At 34.9% G+C, this 23,243-nt stretch overlaps 1 protein-coding gene across 3 annotated transcripts in view; it reads right to left on the minus strand.

Annotated features, from left to right (window-relative positions):
• Nucleotides 1-23,243, minus strand: part of grm8.L (glutamate receptor, metabotropic 8 L homeolog) — a 435,368-nt gene that overhangs the window by 66,781 nt on the left and 345,344 nt on the right. The gene's annotated exons all lie outside the window — the stretch shown is intronic.

The raw sequence follows: 23,243 nt of genomic DNA on the forward strand, positions 1-23,243 counted from the left end.
GTGCTTGGGTACACCTATACATATTGGGCATCAAACTGTTCAGAGGACCCCAGGCTTTCATATTTGGGGTGATTTGTCTTGATACCTAAAAGTATGTGGGTAATACGATGCTGCAGGGTCGAAATTTTGAAGTCATTTTTGGAAATGTCCCCAAAATCACCAAATTTAGGAATGGTTTGCGGCTTGGTACTTTGGAGTACAAAGACATGCATACCCAATTTAGATCCGTGGGAATGTGTACTTTCCGAAAATATATGGTTTTCTGGGGTGAACTTACTTTTTTCTACATTTGCCCCCCTCAAAACAATGTAAATGTGTTGATTTTGCAGTACCTGAAATGACAGACCATATGGGGGTCTTCGTTTTGGGGCCCCTATACGCCACGTGCTTGGGTACACCTATACATATTGGGCATCAAACTGTTTAGAGGACCCCAGGCTTTCATATTTGGGGTGATTTGTCTTGATACCTAAAAGTATGTGGGTAATACGATGCTGCAGGGTCGAAATTTTGAAGTCATTTTTGGAAATGTCCCCAAAATCACCAAATTTAGGAATGGTTTGCGGCTTGGTACTTTGTAGTAGAAAGACATGCATACCCAATTTAGATTCGTGGGAATGTGTACTCTCCGAAAATATATGGTTTTCTGGGGTGAACTTACTTTTTGCTACCTTTGCCCCCCCCAAAACGATGTAAATGTGTTGATTTTGCAGTACCTGAAATGACAGAACATACAAGGGGGGGTCTTCCTTTTAGGGCCCCTATATGCCACGTGCTTGGGTACACCTATACATATTGGGCATCAAACTGTTCAGAGGACCCTAGGCTTTCATATTTGGGATGATTTCTCTTGATACCTAAAAGTATGTGGGTAATACGATGCTGCAGAGTAGATATTTTGAGGTGATTTTTGGAAATGTCACCTAAATCACCAAATTTAGGAATGATTTGCGGCTTGGTACTTTGGCGTAGAAAGACATGCATACCCAATTTGGATTCGTTGGAATGTGTACTTTCCGAAAATATATGGTTTTCTGGGGTGAACTTACTGTTTTCTACTTTTGCCCCCCCAAATCGATGTAAATGTGTTGATTTTGCAGTACCTGAAATGACAGACTATATGGGGGTCTTCATTTTAGGGCCCCTATATGCCACATGCTTGGGTGCACCTATACATATTGGGCATCAAACTGTTCAGAGGACCCTAGGCTTTCATATTTGGGGTGATTTGTCTTGATACCTAAAAGTATGTGGGTAATACGATGCTGCAGGGTAGATATTTTGAGGTGATTTTTGGAAATGTCACCTAAAGCACCAAATTTAGGAATGGTTTGCGGCTTGGTACTTTGGCGTAGAAAGACATGCATACCCAATTTGGATTCGTTGGAATGTGTACTTTCCGAAAATATATGGTTTTCTGGGGTGAACTTACTGTTTTCTACTTTTGCCCCCCCCCTAACGATGTAAATGTGTTGATTTTGCAGTACCTGAAATGACAGACTATATGGGGGTCTTCCTTTTGGGGCCCCTGTATGCCACGTGCTTGGGTACACCTATACATATTGGGCATCAAACTGTTCAGAGGACCCTAGGCTTTCATATTTGGGGTGATTTCTCTTGATACCTAAAAGTATGTGGGTAATACGATGCTGCAGGGTAGATATTTTGAGGTGATTTTTGGAAATGTCACCAAATTTAGGAATGATTTGCGGCTTGGTACTTTGGCGTAGAAAGACATGCATACCCAATTTGAATTCGTGGGAATGTGTACTTTCCGAAAATATATGGTTTTCTGGGGTGAACTTACTGTTTTCTACTTTTGCCCCCCCAAAACAATGTAAATGTGTTGATTTTGCAGTACCTGAAATGTCAGACTATATGGGGGTCTTCCTTTTAGGGCCCCTATATGCCACATGCTTGGGTACACCTATACATATTGGGCATCAAACTGTTCAGAGGACCCCAGGCTTTCATATTTGGGGTGATTTGTCTTGATACCTAAAAGTATGTGGGTAATACGATGCTGCAGGGTCGAAATTTTGAAGTCATTTTTGGAAATGTCCCCAAAATCACCAAATTTAGGAATGGTTTGCGGCTTGGTACTTTGGAGTACAAAGACATGCATACCCAATTTAGATCCGTGGGAATGTGTACTTTCCGAAAATATATGGTTTTCTGGGGTGAACTTACTTTTTTCTACATTTGCCCCCCTCAAAACAATGTAAATGTGTTGATTTTGCAGTACCTGAAATGACAGACCATATGGGGGTCTTCGTTTTGGGGCCCCTATACGCCACGTGCTTGGGTACACCTATACATATTGGGCATCAAACTGTTCAGAGGACCCCAGGCTTTCATATTTGGGGTGATTTGTCTTGATACCTAAAAGTATGTGGGTAATACGATGCTGCAGGGTCGAAATTTTGAAGTCATTTTTGGAAATGTCCCCAAAATCACCAAATTTAGGAATGATTTGCGGCTTGGTACTTTGGCGTAGAAAGACATGCATACCCAATTTAGATTCAGGGGAATGTGTACTTTCCGAAAATATATGGTTTTCTGGGGTGAACGTACTGTTTTCTACCTTTGCCGCCCCCCAAAACGATGTAAATGTGTTGATTTTGCAGTATCTGAAATTACAGAACAAACGGGGGGTCTTCCTTTTGGGGCCTCCTATGCCACGTGCTTGGGTACATCTATTCATATTGGGCATCAAACTGTTCAGTGGACCCAGGATTTTATATTTGGGGTGTTTTACATTGATACCTAATGATGTGTGGGAGATATGTTGCTGTAGAGTGGAAGCTTTGAGGTCATTTTTCAAAAAATTCACCAATTTCTATAAAACACTATAACTTTAGGAAACAATTGCAACTTGGTGGTTTGGAGTACAAAGATATTTCTACCCATTTTTGATTCACCAGAATCTGTTCTTTCTAGTAATGGGTAGTTTTCTTGGGTAAACCTACTGTTAGTGGAATGTTTGGCCTTGAAATCAAAAGTATGCCGTTTGGGGAGTGTTGCTTTGGAAATTTGGTTGTGTACTGCTTGTAGATTTTGAGCTATACAAGTGAGAAATCTCCATAAAACTATATATATTTGGTATTGTCGCGTTCAGGAGACATAGACCTTTCTAAATCAGCTGTGTTCTCGTACGTAAAATGAATGATGTTTCTGATATATGTGATTGTTCTTCGTGCAACATGATTTTTTTCATTTTATTTGACACTTAGAATCCAATATTTTTTTAGAGAAGTAGAATTACACCAAAATTCTTGCATATTGTGAAAGTTCAGGTTGTCCTGAAAAAAACAATATATTGTTTTCCTGGGTTAACTAAAAGACCACCCCAGGAAAGGCCCTTAAAGTGAAAGAGTGCAAAATATCTAAAAACTGCTTGGCAGTAGATGTTCGCATCTAGGACAAAACGGCTGGCAGGGAAAGGGTTAACCCCCTAGCATAAAGAATGTAAATGAATTTGCTTCTACCAATATCTATACTAAGCCTTGCTGTTTCCCTTCAGAACCTGTTTCTGTTGCTCTGATATTCATGGAAAAACTGAAATGGATTTCAAAGTATTAATGTTTGATTTGCTGTTGTTAGCTTGTTTAAGATCCATGTGCTTACAGAAGACTCAGAACACACAGCAAAACCGGATACTGATTAATGTCTGTTTTAGATTTATAGAGACTAAATGTAATTGCAAAGTGCTTTTTTATCTTATACACGAGCAGCATTTGCATGTTTCAGTTAAAATATATAAGGCGTATATATCAAAGATTGATACAGCTGACATGATTTGAAGTGCATGACATATTTGCTCAGAAAATATGGTGCTTATGGTGTCAGAAAGACACATTGCAGATTGAATGCATATTTACAAATATTCTTTTAAAGAGACACAAAGATAAGAGAACTGCTGTATTTATGTGGGAGCAATGAGCAGGTGCTGAGGGCAGGAGCTATCTAGATGTAGTAACAAGACAGCATAGCAATTAGAAGATGTTCATGAAGAGAGCAACAGTAAATAAAAATGCAGACAGCTAAGCAGAAGTACGGCATGTCAGATTATGCTTCTAAAAGAAGAACAGGGATGGAGCTATACAAAAATAAACAAACAAAACCTACTTCTGTGATTTTCTTCTCAATGGAGCAATATATGTTGAATATTAAAAACATTGTTTTAGGCTAAATATGGTTTACATGAGTTATATATGATCTATATAAATATAAAATGTTTAGGCAATAAAACCATAAAAATTTATATGTATCAGAATTTGCTGCTACAAACTCAGATCAAAGCCGCTCGGGTTTTTTTAAGCTTATTTATTATTACATTTTCCCGAAAATTACCTTTGCGGGAAAAGCTCAGATTTTTTTCGGGAATTTTTTCACTCTAAAATCCGAAAACATTGTGGAATGGCCCGAAACCCCCGACACAACTAAAAATCAACGGAACTGTACCCATTGACATTTATTCAACCTCAACAGGTTTGAGATGCCGTATTTTTATATTCGGGCTTTTTAATAAAAAATAAATTCCGAAAAATTTGTGATTTTTTTAAAAGCCTATTATAACACAAAAAAAATCACGAATGTTTCAGATTTCGGGTATTTAGTAAATAACCCCCTATGAGTCAATACAATGGAAAATCTTATTCAATATTCATATCAGAAACTATTGATAATGTCTAGAACACAGTAGACACATATAGTATATACTGTACATGTTTACTTATTGCAGAACTTGGAAAAAATACTGTGATTAATGAAGTGAGCAAAATTGGCTTCTGTGAAGTTGCCTAGTTGAATGTATAGTGATTACTACTGTATAAAAGGTGCACTATAAAACTGGCAAGCCTCACTGAAACTCATTAACAATGAAATAAATACAGTCTCACTTACTGTATATTTGTATTATTATTATTAGTATTACTACTCAGAACTACTCCACTTTGTTTTAATTGTTAACATACCTAACGGAGTCTTGCTTGCATAAATAATTCAACAGACCTGTTCTATTATCTGGGCAGATGGTACATAACGATTAAATCCAGGTAAGCCAATTCCTAAGTCAGTGGGAAGTACAGCTGTATATTTAACTCTACACAGGATCTGCAAAGGTGATTAAAGCGAATGGACATTACTCGGAGCGATGGCATAATCATGGAGTGAGATTGATCGAAGTCTTGAGTGTGTAATACTGACTGAGAAGAATAGAAATTTGGCTGTGAGCCTGGCTTTAAAACCATATGCAACCAGTACCATAAGGACATTTCCCTTATTAGAACATTAAAATTTTTTTTAGTTTTTTTCAAAGTAAAATATGTTGATGGCAGACATTGTTTCATTGTAACAAAAATAAAAAAAAATATAAAGACGTTATATTCTGTAGAATTACTGACTATTAATGCTTACACCCTGTTATTATAGTTCATACTGTAACTAGTGATGGGCGAATTTGTCCCTTTTTGTTACGAATTTCCCACTAAATTCAAGAAACTGGCGAAAAATTCTCAAAGCGGGGATTTTGACGCTGGCAACAACTCGCCGGCGTCAAAATGGGCATCTGAACCATAGCAGACATTGAAAAAAACTTTGATGATGGCGTTGAAACAGTCACCGGTGTCAAAATTTTTTAGACGCCGGTGAATTTTTGCCAGCGAATTTATACGGAAAATTCGTAATTTATTCGCCCGCGGTGAAACAGGCAAATTTGCATCATCGCCCATCACTATTCATAACATTAGATAACAAGCAAAATAATCTTTTAGTTCATATTGTTATATATTTAGTTGATAATGATATGCACCTTATAGTCTCTTCTTTGTCAGGGGCTCTAAATTTAAAATAAAATAATTTTTATCTATACAATTTTGCTTACTTATTATTGAGGGGGGCTAAATTCATTCAGTGCAATTACCCTGGGTAGCAAGAAAGACTTCTACTTTAGTTTTAACTTGCGCTGGTCTGATCAAATGACCAAGCTTGATGGCTTGTGTTTTTGGTTTCTCTCAAAATCTACAATCTGAATCTGGTTAAATTAAACAGGTGCTATAGGCTTTCTAGCAGCAACTCATGACCAAAAAACAGGAGGCACATATAACCAAATATGTCTTAATAGCCTTTATGTCTACTTAAAATAATCGCTGACTCTCTTGCATACATTGACTATATAACAGTTTGATAGAATATGCTATTCTGGGACCATGCACGTCATTGATAATTTAGCTGGAGTAATAATATAAAATAGGTTCATGTAGTAATGCATTTTGAATGAGTAAAATGGCTATTTGTGGACAAATATGTAATTTTGAAAACTGGTTGAACTGTTTTCTCAGATAATGAGTGATGCATGTTTATATTTCCTTAGATTTTTATTTACAGTATGCAGCATCTCTTCTGTAATTAAGAAAATATATAGAGACTTAAATTGAGTGAGTGCAGCTGACAAGCCCAACATGATTAAGGTTAAAAGCCTTTTTCCAGAAATGGGTTAATTTATCTGTGCATTAGTTTTTTGTATATGCATTTAGATATTGAGCTCATAGTCATTTTAAAATGCATTATACACTACATTACCTTTTCAAAATGTTAAACTTAAATATGTAGTATGCCTTTAATTCTTCAGGGACATATAACTATTCAGTATGCTATGTAAAAATTATGTTAATTTGACAAACAGAACCACAAGCTAATGCCTGTTATTCCTTGGAGGAAATTAACCAAAAACTCCAGCAGTATATGTCCAGCCTCTATTAAAGTACTTACAAAACAATTATTAAAAATAACTGCTTAATGATTTTGAAGGCAAATTCACCATAATATTACACACACCTTGTGATAATGTGTTTTGTATTTTAAAATGAAACTTGATTGCAATGTTTTCCTCATGATTGCTAGCACATTTATTAAATACAAGTAGAAGTGAACAAAATGATTAAAAAACTTTAGAAATTCTGTGGAAAAGATAAATAAATGATAAAGGGGCTTCTGCCACTTTCCTCAGTGCACTGAGAAAGGGGACACACTGGCAACATTGTGGAGCACATTTACTGAGGGTCGAAGTGAATATTTGAATTGAAAAACTTCGAATTTCGAAGTAATTTTTTGGTACTTTGACCATCAAATAGGCCAAATTCGACTTCGACTTTGATTAGAAGTGAAAATGCTTAGACTATTCGACAATTCGATAATCAAAGTACTGTCTCTTTAAAAAACTTCGACACTTCGCCACCTTAAACCTGCCGCATTGCTATGTTAGCCTATGGGGACCTCCTAGAACATATAGCCAACATTTGGCTAAGTTTTTAGAAGTCGAAGTGAAATCTTAGGATCGTACAATTAAATTGTTCGAATTGTTCGATTCGAAGTATGAACGTAGTACGATGTTATAAATCCTACGAATTCGACTTAGAATGTTGAACAAGCCTATTCGATGGTCGAATTACGAACTTTTTTGCTCTTCAAGATTGACCCTTAAATCTGCCCTGTGTGGTTAAAAGTTATGAGCGAAAATTCACATTTTTTCACAGCAATTTTTTTTGTGGTGACCTTATTTGCACAAAACACAGAAGACTATTGGCTTTTTTGTAGCAGCTTTTTCGTGCACAGTACAGTACATTGGGTATATGGATGTTTTGTTGCCAAATTTAGAAATGGTTTTGGGAAAATATTAGCTAAAGGCAAAATTTTAACGCAAATCCATACGTATCAAACATTTTCACTCCTTACTAGCAGTTACTTGCTCATAGAGTGGGTACGCCACTTTGTATTGATTATCACACATAGTAAAATTGTAGAAGGGACTGTCTGCCCTGCCTTATTTTACATAAAGTATTAGTGATTGGTAAAACTATCTACATGATAATTGCCTTTTAGTAAAAAAAAACCCTCAAAATCTCCTAGCGAGGATCTTGAAACTGATAATCAAGTTATCAACTGTCATTTTTATTTATTTTAGAGCTTTCCTGTAATGAAAACAAAAAACATTTACAATAAAGGCTTCACTTATGGAAATGATTTTGTTTACCTGGAGACATGAGGGCTCATTTAAGAATGCTAACACAAGTGCAAAGCATTAAAACAAAATAAAGTGTAAATGGATGCTATTGACAAAACTACTTGTGCCCATACATGCTCCTAACCTATTTAGAATGCTCTGTAATGAAGAATATACAGTAATTAACAATAAAAGTAAAGATTAATTCCATCCAATTTTAAAGCTATGCAATCTTATTCATTTAAGATTACCGTAATAGAATTATTAATAAGAAAAAAAAAGTTGAGTTTTACCCCTGCCTCTGCATTAAGCCTCTACATTTTGCTGCTTCTATATTTAATAAAGAAAGATAAGTTCCAAATGTTGACCATGGATATATTTATATAAATGTGTATATTTATTTTCATATACACATGAACATACAGTAAGTATTCCTGGTTATAATAGTTCATTAGATACATTAGTCTAAAGAAAAGTCTGAATTGCTGTTTTTGAGTAAGGAAATGTTTTAACCCTCCGAGGCAAATTTGGAAAAGCTTTAGAATGGGTTCTTTGCATTCCTCTACATTCACTAGATGTTAAGCAGAATTTATTTGGCAAAAGTTTGAACTTGATGGACATACTCACATGGCTTGTATATATGGCCACAGTCATTTTCAAATTTCAAAGATTGATGAGTCATGTGTTTCAATTAGTTCTGCTCTACAGATAGAAAGTGAGGTGCTTCATCAGTTTTCCTTTAAATCAATAGACTTAAAAAAAAATGTATATATATATATATATATATATATATATATATATATATATATATATATATATATATATATATATATAACCTCCATTGGATGTGGTTTTATATATATATATATATATATATAATATAGTCAGGTGATCCCACTGGTGTCTAATAAAAGGGCAGCCAAGTTTGGGAGTTTTACTTTGAAAGCAGCTAGTAAGTTGCAGGTAAAACGTATTCGTCCCTTTTATAAAATGTATAATTAAGCCATAGAATTCTTAATGAATCAGATGAAAATTGAGCATAGGACTGGCCAGATATGGGATGACTTTGACGTAGTTGGCCAGCTTAAATATATTGCAATATATGGACAGACAATCCCTGTTTTGTTTAAAGGGTAAGGCATTTTTCAGTAGCAGTATGCACAAAATGTCTCTGTCTTAAATATAATGATAATGGGTTGAGTGCAGAGGAATCTTGTATTTGTCTATATGTATTTTGTGGTCACACCCTCATTGCACCCCCGCCTAATGATTTTAAAAACTAGTGGTGAGCACAACTTTCCCCTGTTTGTTATAGTTATACAAGAGCAGTGACCAGCTCCATGTTGTAGCTCCCACCCCCTCCAACTATAGTCAGGTGATCCCACTGGTGTCTAATAAAAGGGCAGCCAAGTTTGGGAGTTTTACTTTGAAAGCAGCTAGTAAGTTGCAGGTAAAACGTATTCGTCCCTTTTATAAAATGTATAATTAAGCCATAGAATTCTAAATGAATCAGATGAAAATTGAGCATAGGACTGGCCAGATATGGGATGACTTTGACGTAGTTGGCCAGCTTAAATATATTGCAATATATGGACAAACAATCCCTGTTTTGTTTAAAGGGTAAGGCATTTTTCAGTAGCAGTATGCACAAAATGTCTCTGTCTTAAATATATTGATAATGGGTTGAGTGCAGAGGAATCTTGTATTTGTATATATATATATATATATATATATATATATATATATATATATATATATATATATATATATATATATACACACTGTATAGTGGTTGGTGCAAACATACAGATTTTACATTGTTATGCTAGGAAGTCACAGGAGATATTTGATAATATAACCGTATACTATGTGAGGATTTAAACTGCATTGTTGACAGTGACAAAGGCTATAATGGAAATTACAGAAACTATGTGAATGAGCTTCATCATACAAACACATGTATTCTCTAAAATATATATATTCCCTGTTTTAACTTTAAACAAGGACTATGGTACACCTCTTATTAGTTTACTAGCCAAATAGGGAAGCAATTATGAGACACAATCACATGAATTCATTCACCATATTATCAGAGCAATCTAGATTTTTTTTCATTACAGGTGATAGAAATTCCATATATGAGGCAATTTATTTCTTGTCATTTGATAAAGGTTTGAACAAATAATATATTTAAACTTCAGATGATAAAAATGACATTTGATCATGGATAATAAGTTGATGATTGCTAGCACTGCTGTCACTTTATATTATTTTTCTGTCATCGCAATTGTCAGTATAGTCGAGGCAATAAATTCTAATATTTTCTGGATTTATTTTTGGAATTGGATCACTGAGCTGGCTGCACCTTCATATGATAACCATTATTGATTTCATTGGGCAGTGTAATTTTAGAGAATCACCGCAAAAGAAAGTAAAAGAACAGTAAATGCACTGCAATATATATATATATATATATATATATATATATATATATATATATATATATATATATATATATATATATATATATATATATATACACTATAACAAACAAGGGAAAGTTGTGCTCACCACTATATTTTAAAACCATTAGGTGGGGGGTGCAATGAGGCTGTGACCACAAAATACATATAGTCAAATACACTCTCTTGTATTTGACTATATATATATATATATATATATATATATATATATATATAGATCTATATCTATATATCTATATCTCTCTCTCTATCTATCATCTATCTATCTATCATCTATCTATCTATATCTATCTATATCTATATCTATATCTATCTATCTTTATATATTATATATTATAAGTCATGTTTCTCATTGTTATAAATAAGTGGGTGAGTTTAAAGTAAGTTTAATACACAGACAAAATTTGTTGGGCTAAAGCCTATATCCAAGTCGAAATAGTGCACACACTTCAAAATTGTGTTCGAGCATGTGCAGACAAACAAAGTAATTACATATATAAAATTGTCATTGTGAGTAGGGATGTCGCGGACTGTTCGCCGGCGAACTTGTTCGCGCGAACATCGGCTGTTATAGGCGTTCGCGTCAAAATCGTTTCGACCATTCGATCGCTAAAATCAAAGGATTTTCGTTCGAATCGAACGATCGAAGCTATTGGATTGAATGAAATCATTCGATCGAATGGCTTCGATCGTTCGATTCGAACGAAAATCGTTCGATCGAACGATTAAAATCCTTCGATCATTCGAATCGAACGATTTTCGGATGTTCGAAGTTCGCGAACTGTTCGCATTTTTTGCCGGTGTTCGCGAACGGCGTTCGCGAACACATTATCGGCAGTTCGCTACATCCCTAATTGTGAGCAAAATGTGCCTACAAACAGCAAATAGGTTTGTTTATCTAATAAAATACAATAATAAAATATAAACATTTATAAAAAAATAATTTTATAATATGGTAAAATACAAGCAACCAGAAGCTCCAGTAATTCAACCATCAACTCTCAGACATGAAATAAACTTTTCTGGCAGATGCTGCCTTATTCTTCTTATTATACATACAGGCATTGGATCCACTGTCTGGAAAGCTGTGACATATGGGAAGGCCATCAGCCATAGGGGGGAATATAATTAAAATTGCAAGCGATGTTTAAAATTGTATTTTTCTAATGTTGCTGCTTGCAATGTAAACTCATTTGCTGACTATTGCTAAACAAACGTTAGCATTAACACCTGCTCTGGAGTTTCGTTAAATCATTTGTCACAAAAAAACCTTTTTATTTGCAAATTATTATTACATACACTGCACATGTTCGCAAAAACTACTTTTCCAAGAGAGTTGTTGAGATCTGAAATTGGTGTGCAATGAAAATCTCGGTCACTAATGTTCTAGTTCTCTTTCAGTGTTTACTCTGTGGCATCCTCTGGTATCATTTCTCATGAAATCAAAGCACCAACGTATCTCCCCTATCAGAACCTGATATCTCTCTATTTATGTGCTGTATGTATACTAAGAATTGAATAAGCTGTCATCTAGATGGACAGTTCTAGCTTTGTGTTAACACAGGAATTGTGTTACCACAGAAACTAAAAGTGCTTTATTCCACCAGAGTGGACTTCTTCTAGGACTGACCAGAGGTGATTGTTCTACTAGGCACAGTTTTGGCTGATCTGCTAGAATAGAATGCTGTGATTTTACTAAGCTAACATTCCATATTCTCTGGCTCCATCCATGTTAGCATTGAAGGACAATTCACAAAATAGTTCAAACTCAAAGTATTAAAATACTTTTGGGTTTTAAAGATAAAAGTGGCATAATACAAGGGATATTTCGTGAATTTATTTTCAGCATTTGTTTTTCCTTAGAAACAGTTTTACAAAACAGTCTTCCAGAATGACCTGCCCTTTTTACAGAATGTTTGATGACTACAAACCATACACTATCCATCCAGTAAAACAAGTAGCAATGTTTTGACCATAGATGATTACATCTGTAAAGCTGGTCTAACAATTTGCATTCATTACATTCACTAACTTCTAGACAAAAATGAAAGACTGTAAGAAATAAAAACACAAGGCTTTTAGACTACAAAAATAGATAAATGGAACTGATTTATCTGAATTCATTGTAATTCATGCTGCATGCCTTGAAATATGTATTTGTGACTAAATTACCTCTGCCTTATGCCTGGATTTGAGTCATATAGTTTTATGATCAGAAATACACTGTAAATTAAAGCTAAATTTGCTTGTCTGTTTGCACAAACTTTTAATGTACATTGGCACCTGTTCCATTGAAGATTATTGTGTAATCTGACACTTAGTTCTTATTAATGTCTTGAACTGAGAAATTATACCAAAAATTTGTAGTTCCGGTTTCTGGCTTCACCCAATGGAACTGCTCTTCTTTTCCTCCCATGTCCTACAGCTTTTGTACCCCTATATGCTCTTATATTTCTGCCCCTGGCACTTATATACTCCATTTCTACAGGTCTTCTCTCTCAGAGGCTCCTTGGAACCCTCTTATTTCAGGCTCCAGAGCACTCTGCACTCACATTGCATTAATATTTTGCTTATGTATATGTGGGAACCCGTAGAGTTAATCCTATGGTCTAAGGGTTAATTCCCCTCCCTGGGAGACTCATTGCCTGAGATACGGGTTTTCTGCCTGAAGTTTCCAGGGGCAGAGCCTTTGGATTGGTGCAGCATGACTGATCACAAAAGGAACCACAAGGTGGTGCTGTGCAACCATATAAAAGAGGATGCCATGTGCTCTGTCAGCCATTACAGTTTCAGGTTACAGTGACTGCTGTTATCTGCTGTAGATCTTTGTTGCACTTTGGGATAGTGACAACACCGGCAAAATGTAGGCCTTCAGTGGAGTGCAATAGGCCTGCCAAAGGCTGGGCAGGATCCTCCAGTGCCTGGATAACTCAACTAAGATGGTTTGGAGTTTGGATGCCGGATTTCTGTATTCACCTTTGGAGATGGGTGAGAGATGCAGTTCAGCAGGGATGTTGTTTTGTGCTTGCGCTATAAACAGTGCTGGGAGCTATGAATGGTGGATCAAACAAGCTGCATGTGTTTCATGGAATGGATTCATTGCTTCATTGCTGTGGATGCCTGCTCCAGCTCTGGATGAGCCTACCCATATGTGTGAATCCCCAGGGTAAGGTGTGCCATGGGGAGGGTAGAAAAAGAGAGGATCCGGGATGGTTTCTGTTTATGACACAGGCTGTTGTTGATGCCTGCCACCAGAGAGCCAGTACCTAACCGGAGGGAAGGGTATTTTGGGCTGCTATTGCTACTTGGGAACTATTGTGCTCTTTGGGGAAAAGGGACTGAGACTCTTTGTCTGCCAATGGAGTTGCGGGACTTTGCCTGGCATGGAGGGCCAGGAAATGGACTGCCATAGGTTCCCATGGGAGTGGGTTATTTGATATGATGTGAATGTGTTTTACTTTCCCTTTAATATTACACTTATTTTATATAAAGTTATATTGTTATATAATAAAGTGTGTGGGTGATTTGTTTCCTAATGGGAATATCCTCAGGAGTATTCCAGGACCCCATTAGATTGAGGCACTGCCAGAGAAGAGTTTTCCCAGTACCTTTCAACATGCAAAGGGAACTCAGGACCCGAGTTGGTAAGTTGGTACAACCTTGGCACCAGGGGGGTCGCCAAGAGTGTGTTACATATATATATATATATATATATATATATATATATATATATATATATATATATATATATATATATATATATATATAATATATATATATAATATATATATATAATATATATATATAATATATATATATAAAGTTTTTGTGTGTATGCACTCTTACCAGATTTGTAGTTGCTTCGGGTGCGTAGGTCAATATTGGTATACAAAATGATTGAAGGACTCGCACACCATTCTTCAGTGAATAAAACTGTGTTATTTTATTCTTTTATGCATTTTCCAACGTTTCGGCCCCCATTTGGGCCTTTATCAAGGATATATATATATATATATATATATATATATATATATATATATATATATATATATAAAACTCATATATAACAGAGATTTTAGACTAATTTTCCCTCCTTTAAGAGGGGTGTGTTGCTTAAATATCATGTCTCTAGGGGTCAGTTATCAAATGGTGAAACAGACTGTCCACCAGAGGAAAAACTCTACCAGTCTGTATTAATTTCTTTGGGATTTTTTAGATGTATATCTTTCAGGGCCTGTGGTAAGATATATTTCACCTAATATGCACCTAAATGAGGACAAAGGAACAGCCAAAAGTAATTTTTATTCATCTCTGCATTTATGAACCCCTACTATTAAATACAGGTAAATGTATTCCCCACAGTTTCTATATAAGAACAACTAAAAAACTTTCACTTATTCACACCCTGGCGGAGAGTTTCTTTTTTTATTTTATTAAGGCGTTAACTTGAAAAAAAAGTTGAGTTTTTGTTTTACTTGGGTGTTGAATCATTAATAATAATGTACCTCTATTTTTAAATGACAGCAGCTTTTATAGTGTAAGAAAAACAAAAATGTACAGCATTGTAAATGGAACATTTTACAACAACATCCACACTCTAAAATTCCAAATGATTTTACTGAACACATATTCAAGTGGCAGTTTATTTTCGTTCTTTTCCTAACAGCTTTGGTGTATACAAAAATCAATTGGCTGCTGGTTTGGAAAGCCACATGAGGTACTTGCCTAGCATTTCCATTCAGCAAATTAACAAGTATCACTGCTTAAAAACAGTATAGACAAATTGCAAAAAAGTTTGAGATGAGAGCAAGGTATTTGAAACTGTATGTTGTAAATAGCAATACATCTTTCATGAGCCCTCTGCAATGTTTAATGATTGTAAATAAAATTCCAAATCCCTAAGTACCAATTAGGGAATATTTCAAGCAGTATAAACAATGTCATCATTATATATATATATATTGTCATTAATCACAATAATTGCTGCCCACGAGAATTTCTTTCAATTATCTTCATTTTGGACCACTTAAAAAGGAAAAACATTTAACTGAATAACATTTTGAAGTTTCATTTTAAGATGTTGCCCTTCTTGGAAATTCTTTGTAAAATTAAAGGTGTATGGTTAAAGGGCAAGTCAACCCCAAAATAAAAATCTGCCTAATAAAAGAAAACATTATTCTAACATTCATTACAAATTTTCTATGTTTTTTAAGGTATTTGTATATGTATTGCTATTCTATTTAAAGCAGTGTTTGTCGGTCCCTTTCTAGTCTCTGCCCTAATGTCTAAGACTGTTGATACAATGTAAGACAATGCTGGGGAACCAAGACTGTTGCAACATTGTTTAAAAAGTAACATCTGGGAGTTAAGCCACTGCTGCTTTTAATAGCATTTTCTTTACAAATAACTTTAAAAGCACTGAAAATCTGTAATAAATATATATGGAAAGTTGCTTAGAATTATGTTTTCTTTTATTAGGAAATTTTTATTTTGGGGTTGACTTGCCCTTTAAATAAAATAAAAAATGCAGACATGCTGTATTATGCAATGCTACTTAACTAGGAACAAGTTGCTCCAAGCATAGAATTACTCTTTCTTGCACTTTCTGTCCCTATATCGGGGGGGGGGGCAGCTCTAGTACTTTGGTTTTTAATAACAATAAACTGGACACAAGTGGTCCTCAAACCACAGTTATTCATGAGGGATGGGAGGCAAATGACTCCTTTATGTTCCCTTACTTGCATGTCATTCAGTGAGATTTCATTCTTTTTGTGTTTTTCAGTAATGTGGTTACAGTCTGAGATGTGATTTGCATGTCTCAACACTATGGTTGCCACCCGGCCGGTATTTAACCAGCCCAGCCGGTAAATCGCCAGCTAGGGCCGGAGACAGAATTACAAATTCACCAGCAATCCCTCCCTTCCCTGACCATCTCCTCTGACAACCCCTTATATGAATAGGCCAACCTACTCCCTTCCCATTTCCCCACCAGGTCTTTTCCCCACTCACCCGTCCAGTTCCCTGCCCAGTGATGATGTTGCCCCGCCTCCTATTTAACATGCCCACTCCTCAATGGCCCATGAGTCCTTATGTAAAAGTTAAAAAGTTCAAATTTTTGGTTTTAAGGCAGTGCTGTATATATATCAAGAGGCATGTAAATACCTTATAATTTCAGAAGACTTTACACTGCATATCTTGTATTGTGAATGGCTCCTTTTAGCCCTTCTCATCTTAGCCAGGTTGGTTTCTCAGCAGGGACTGTAACCCTCCCATTTAGGTGGTGTTAGCTTGCTTCTTCCAAAGTTCTGCCATAGAGTTAGACAGGGAAAAATGTAACTTTATCATGCTTACCGTGATTTCCTTTCCTGGACAACTACTTGTCAGCAGCTTGTCATCGATTTTCAGTATTCTAGAAGTTTGCCACTAGATGGCAGATTAAGGGTGAGATTGGGAAAATAAAGATTTTGGGAAGATCCTTCTAATGAGAGCAGTGAGGCAGGGCTATAAATTCTGACATGGAGTTTTCCAGGAAAGCAAAATTGATGTAAGTATTGGTAGAATTGTCCTTACTGTGCTTGCATTGTCTTTCTAATTTATTACTTTATTATCTTATGACCAATAAGATACAAATAGATCATATATTATATATTCTTATAATACAGCATATCAATGTGTGTCTTCCTGGTCTAATATACTGTATAAATATTAAAATTTTTGAATGTTACTTAAAGACTGAGTCACTGCCTATTTTTAACTGTATATTTCTATTCTTGTAACACAATTCAGAGTCCAAAGAAAATCATTTATGTAAATGATGTGTAACTTGTCAAATTGATCAATATCATGTTAACAATGAATGGAGATATATTAGAATGATAGGAATCAGATCATTTTGTTAGTATCTACCATCTTTTGAATAAACGTTTATCTAAAAATTATATCTTTAAAAAAGATGAGGATTTTTGTGATTCTCAGATCATACTGATACTCGTACCTTAAACAGTATAATAAACCATACAAATCTTTTTTGAAAAACGGAAGCACAAAAAGATTGGATGCTTTACAATATGTTAAAATAAAAAGGCACACAGTGTACAAGTTATTGCATCTTAAATTTGATTTTAAATTGCATCTGATTTGGCAAGCAATGGCCTAAATTATCTCTGTGCTTTATAGTCCTGCTGTCACTGGACAGAATTTTAACAATAGTGTGAGCTGTCTGTATAGAACATACAGTATGTCACAAAAAAGATGTAATGGGCTTGGGTCTGCTATCTGCCTCTCATTAAAGGGAACCTGTCATCCAAATAAATAATTTAAAATCCTATTTTATGATGTTAGTCAAGCAAAATTAAATTAATTTATACTATATAGACTATGTAAATCTTATTTTTTTTATTCTTGGACTTCAAAATCAGAACAAGCAGGCAGGTGGCATTTTGTGGACAATGTTATTAAGGCAAGGTTTACATCTCATACAAATCATATTTATGCACCCAAACTCTGGCTACGCAATTAAATGGTGAGAAGGGAGAGGGAAAGTTGGAAGTGCAGTGACAAACGAAGTTGCTCCAGCTTAACAATTAACTTCTGTGGAATAATAGTATTAAAAGCAGAGCATTGAATAGCATTCTCACATATGAATTACTTTTCTCCAAATGTGACAAGGTTAAATGGAGGGTGGTTAAAATAGCATCATCATTGGACTGGTTTTAACGATAGGCAAACTGGAGAGGATCTAAAAATTAGGAAGCATACTTTTAATATGCATGACTACCATCTCAAAGAACTTAATATCAATCGGAGTAAGTGTGATGGGACGATAGTCATTCATATTAGTATCTCTCACAACCAGCCATATTACTGCATCAAAAATGAAATGGAATTAACTGAGAAATGCCTGTTTTTCTTTTTTCTATGATCCATCACATATTTTTTACAAAAAAAAAAAAAGGAACCTCAGATATAATTTACTTGTGAAAGAGGTTAAATATTACATAAACCAGATAGCATTTATTCACATTAAAATCCTGTAGTACATTTATCAGGACTTCCCTGGGAAACTAATCCTGAGCTATTGTACACACTTCCCAATAATGTTTGACAAACATAGACCAATCAAAACAAAAATGGGTGACATGACAACCTTCATATTTAAATATATTGGTCCATTTAGTGCACTTAATTAAGGTAAATAAAAACATTACAGCTTTGGTCACCTTGTCATATTTTTTTCATGCAGTCCTTCGACAGATGCATATTATAAGACTACTTGTGTAAAAATATCATGATTCGAGATGTACTAACAATTCAAAAGCCAATCACAATACCCATTTTTTGAATTCAATAGTTTACTTGTCTGCTGTTAAATTTCTAAAATGTCATCAGTGTTTTTCAGCTGCCAATTGAATCATATCCCCAAAATTAAAATTCTATGTCATGTGCAGCTGACATGATGACACTTCTGTGTCTCCACACCTGCATGACAGAAATTTATAAAAAAAAAACTGCACAGCAATGCTTTACTAGAAATGATCTGTGCCACTTATTCCCCCTACTAACAAATCAGCCCTGCATCTTAATGTGATAGTTATCCTTCAGATTACCCCAAAGCTTAGATTCTCAACAGCAACTCACAGCACACTGAGCATGTGCAGTGCTATTGAAACTCAAACAAAGTCCTAACAAGATCCAAGATGGGGAGCTGATGTGGACAACTTTGAAGGATGTTACCATTATAGGGCTGCTGAAGATCTGGGCTATTACAGTAAATTTGATGAATAAAATATATAATCTCTAGCCAAGCCATATTCTTTTTTAGGATTTCATGAAGTAGACAACTGCTCTTACTGGCTACTCTGCTTCTGTCTCTCACTCCTAGAGAGTGATATAACAGGAAATAGTCACCACTTTCCACTGATCTCCAATCTTTTTCTTAATGAGGCCTCCTGCTTCAAGTTCCTGAAAGACTCCACCCTCCTCATAGCAGACACCAAAGAGACCTAGTATACTCTATATTTTTCACATTAGAAAGTATCCAGAATTCAATTGAGCCTGCAGTGATCTCTTAACTCTTGCAGAGTATGTCCAGGCAGAAGATTAACTCATACTCCCCTATAACTTTATAGTGCATTAGATTTGGGAGAAAATGTAAATATTATACATATATAGTCAAATGAACAACAAGAGTAAAATATATATGCATCTAAAGTATAATTAAAATGAAATACATATTTATAAAGCTGCAATTTTGAGCTCTTTTTATTTATATCCCATTTAAATTACACCACCATTTTACATGTCAATGAAGGTGGCAAAGTCTTTTTATGCATTAGCGGCATTGCTGCATTTGGGTGTGTGGATGCCTAATCACAAAATAAAGTTCCAGGAAAAACATCAAAATTAATAAGGAAATATATACTAGTAATGCTGATTGAAATATTTTGAATTCAGTACAAAATTGTCTATCTACTTTATTGGGACATAACATTTCAATGGACTTGCAAATTACAGGCCTGCTGGTCATGTATTCAACAATAAAGAATTGAGAACATTGCCTGCATAGCAGTTTTGCTTGCTGAGATATAGTATTTACTTTGAAAAATCAAGTAAGCCACTCAGCACCCACTGTCATCTGGATGTTACATTCAGAATAGCTCACACTTTATTTTCTCAGTAACACGTGAAAACATCATTTCACAATGATTAGCCTTTCTGAATGCCTAAGGTTTATTGAGATCATCGTTCTAATTTTAAACTCCAGAATTCCAGTTCACAGCACATGCACAGCTCATGGCACAGGATGCTGCAGAATCTTAGCTGACAAATACATTTGCAAGATTATTACATGAACTCAAATTAATCAACAACACCTTGACTGATGTTGACTGTCTTATGATGTAACTATGTTTTTTGTGAAATTCATGTTCCCCTTTGTAAATATACCAAAACAATTAAGATAATAGCAATGTTTTTTTTTTGTGGAATTAAATTGAATGATCATTTTTAGCTATTTGACTGAATGTCAATGCTAACTTAAGGTTAGCTGCATACAAATAATTGACCACATTGCTCTTTAAAACTAGTAGAAAAGTATAGTATAAAGGGCATTGTAAGGTACTATATTTTAGCATGACTATTGGCTAACTATAAGAACTGCATACAGATCAGCTTATAAGGAAGTAGTCTAATAAATAATACACTGATTTTTTTATTGTCTATTTAAAAAAACATTTTTTAATAAACAACAATAGAATAGCTTCAAGGCAGGAATATGTGAAAGAGTAAAGGAAAAGGATGGAAGAGAGTAAAAGATGGAAGGCTTGGGTATTTATTTCAGGCAGTGGATGTCACAGGAAATTCTATCCAGGGATGCCAGATGTTCTCACATTTTTGAGGACAGCCTCTGACACAGTACAGTATGTTTACTTGTATAGTTCTAGCTGTAGATTTATTTGTTTGATACATCTGGATGTTGGCCTGGGTCTTTTTTGGCATAAAAGAGACATCATAAAATAAAACTATCTTAGTCCTGAGCACAAGGGGGTGTACCAGTACAAGTAGGCATGCAATTGGATACAATACTTGAGGAAACAATAGGTCAAATAATTAAGAATGTCATAATTTATCTACTATTTGCCGGATAGAGCATAGCACAATTCACTAATTTGTGTTATTTTATGAAATCAAGTTGTACAACTATAGATTTGTTTCTTTTTAATTAAAAACCACTTATATAGTTAAGTCAAGAATGATAACACATCAAGGGGAAATGATTTTTAATACACTGGCTTTCATGTAAAATGAAAACATTGTACAGGTATGGGACCTGTTATCCAGAATGCTCGGGACCTGGGGTTTTCCGGATAACGGATCTTTCCATAATTTGGGTCTTCATGCCTTAAGTCTACTATAAATTCATTTAAACATTAAATAAACCCAATAGGCTGGTTTTGCCTCCAATAAGGATTAATTATATCTTAGTTGGGATCAAGTACAAGCTACTGTTTTATTATTACAGAGAAAAAGGAAATCATTTTCAAAAACTTGGATTATTTGGATAAAATGGAGTCTATGGGAGACAGCCATTCCATAATTCGGAGCTTTCTGGATATCGGGTTTCCGGATAAGGGATCCTATACCTGTATCTGTAAACTGTTCTGTTATACTGAAGCTTTACTGCAGTCAATCATTATCTAAATTAGATAAATAAATAATCCTGGGGACTTCTAACATCTGTGCATAATTTCAAACATAAAATGAGTCAGGGGTGACCTTGTCAGTCCCATTGGGCTTTCCTAAGCTTAAAATGATCCATTCCATTTGTGATACCTTTGCAGATTCAGCTGCTCAATAAAAGGTTATGACACTTAAATTCCTCCAGTGGTTGATCATTTTGAACAGTGTTGTCTACTCAAGCAGAAGGTTTACCATCACCTGACAATACAATACAATACAGGCCAAAGCCTGAAATCCATAGGGAGCTGGTCCTTTTCATTAACATTTTATTAATAATACCATGTACTAAGCATACACCTGATTGTGTGAACAATCTTGGATGTTATAGAACATCAAAATTATAAAGGGAAAATATTACATTCAATTACTTCTGTTAAATCTCGTATCAGTAAATTTGATATTTTAAGATGTATTATTGTAAGTTTTCCAAATCAGGCATATTTAATTGCAGGAATAATAAGAACATGAAAAATATTATGCATGCAATATAAGGCCAGGTTTTTTATCCTGTACTGAGCATCAGCTGTTTATTTCAGTCTATTAAAATATGATCCAGAAAATTACTCTTTGGCTATGATTGAGGTAGGAAGGTTATCTTTATGAAAACAATCAACAGAAATTAGTGAATTGCCGTTGCCTAAGCAAGGGAGTTTTCATGAATACATTCATCAGATCAAAGAAACATTGACATTAACTACTAATACTATATACTAAATGTAATATAGGATGTTTATGGAGTTTTTGTCTCAGGATTATGGACTCTTCAAATTCAGAAATAAGTACGCAACAACAATAACTAAAGATGCCAGTTTCTGAAACAATACAGCAAGTTTCAGCATTCAGTTACTTGTGTTCTGTTACAGTTTTCAAAAAAACTAGGTTTTAGTTGTTTAATATTTGCTATTTGTAAATATATGTCAGTAACAGTAACGAAATTGATTGGGTCACAGTAGATTACTTGAATAGTATGAAGTCCAGACATTAGGAAAATATTTTGGAAACTTTACTCTGAAAGTTTCCATAGGCCTATTATATGCACAACCCTTTGTGTTCACATAATGGCGTACAAGGAACTGTACTGTTTTCTGTACATAATGCCTACCTATCTATTTACTGTATCTATCTATCTATCTATCCATCCATCTATCTCTCTATCATCTATCTATCTATATAGATATTAGATATATACTTTATGTGGATGGGTCATAGCTCCCTGGAATGCAAGCTTTGTTACCTGTTATTTAGTATACATAAGGCAGGAGTGCCAGATGATTCAATAAGCAAGGAAGCCCTGTACTCATATGCTATGCAACATATTGTCTGTATCTCATGAATGTATTTTGTACTTTACATCTTGCCCCACAATGAGCACCCACAAGCAATGTTGTATTATTTTTAACAGCCACATTATAGAGTGCCAGTGTATGCAGGCACCTAATTTATGCCACTTGTATGTAAATAGAGGTTTCCTTTCACTTGACAGCACTGCACTCTGCATCTTGTGCAGACTTTTTTAAACT

Source organism: Xenopus laevis, chromosome 3L, assembly GCF_017654675.1.
Source record: "Xenopus laevis strain J_2021 chromosome 3L, Xenopus_laevis_v10.1, whole genome shotgun sequence".
In the NCBI taxonomy this organism is placed as follows: Eukaryota; Metazoa; Chordata; class Amphibia; order Anura; family Pipidae; genus Xenopus; species Xenopus laevis.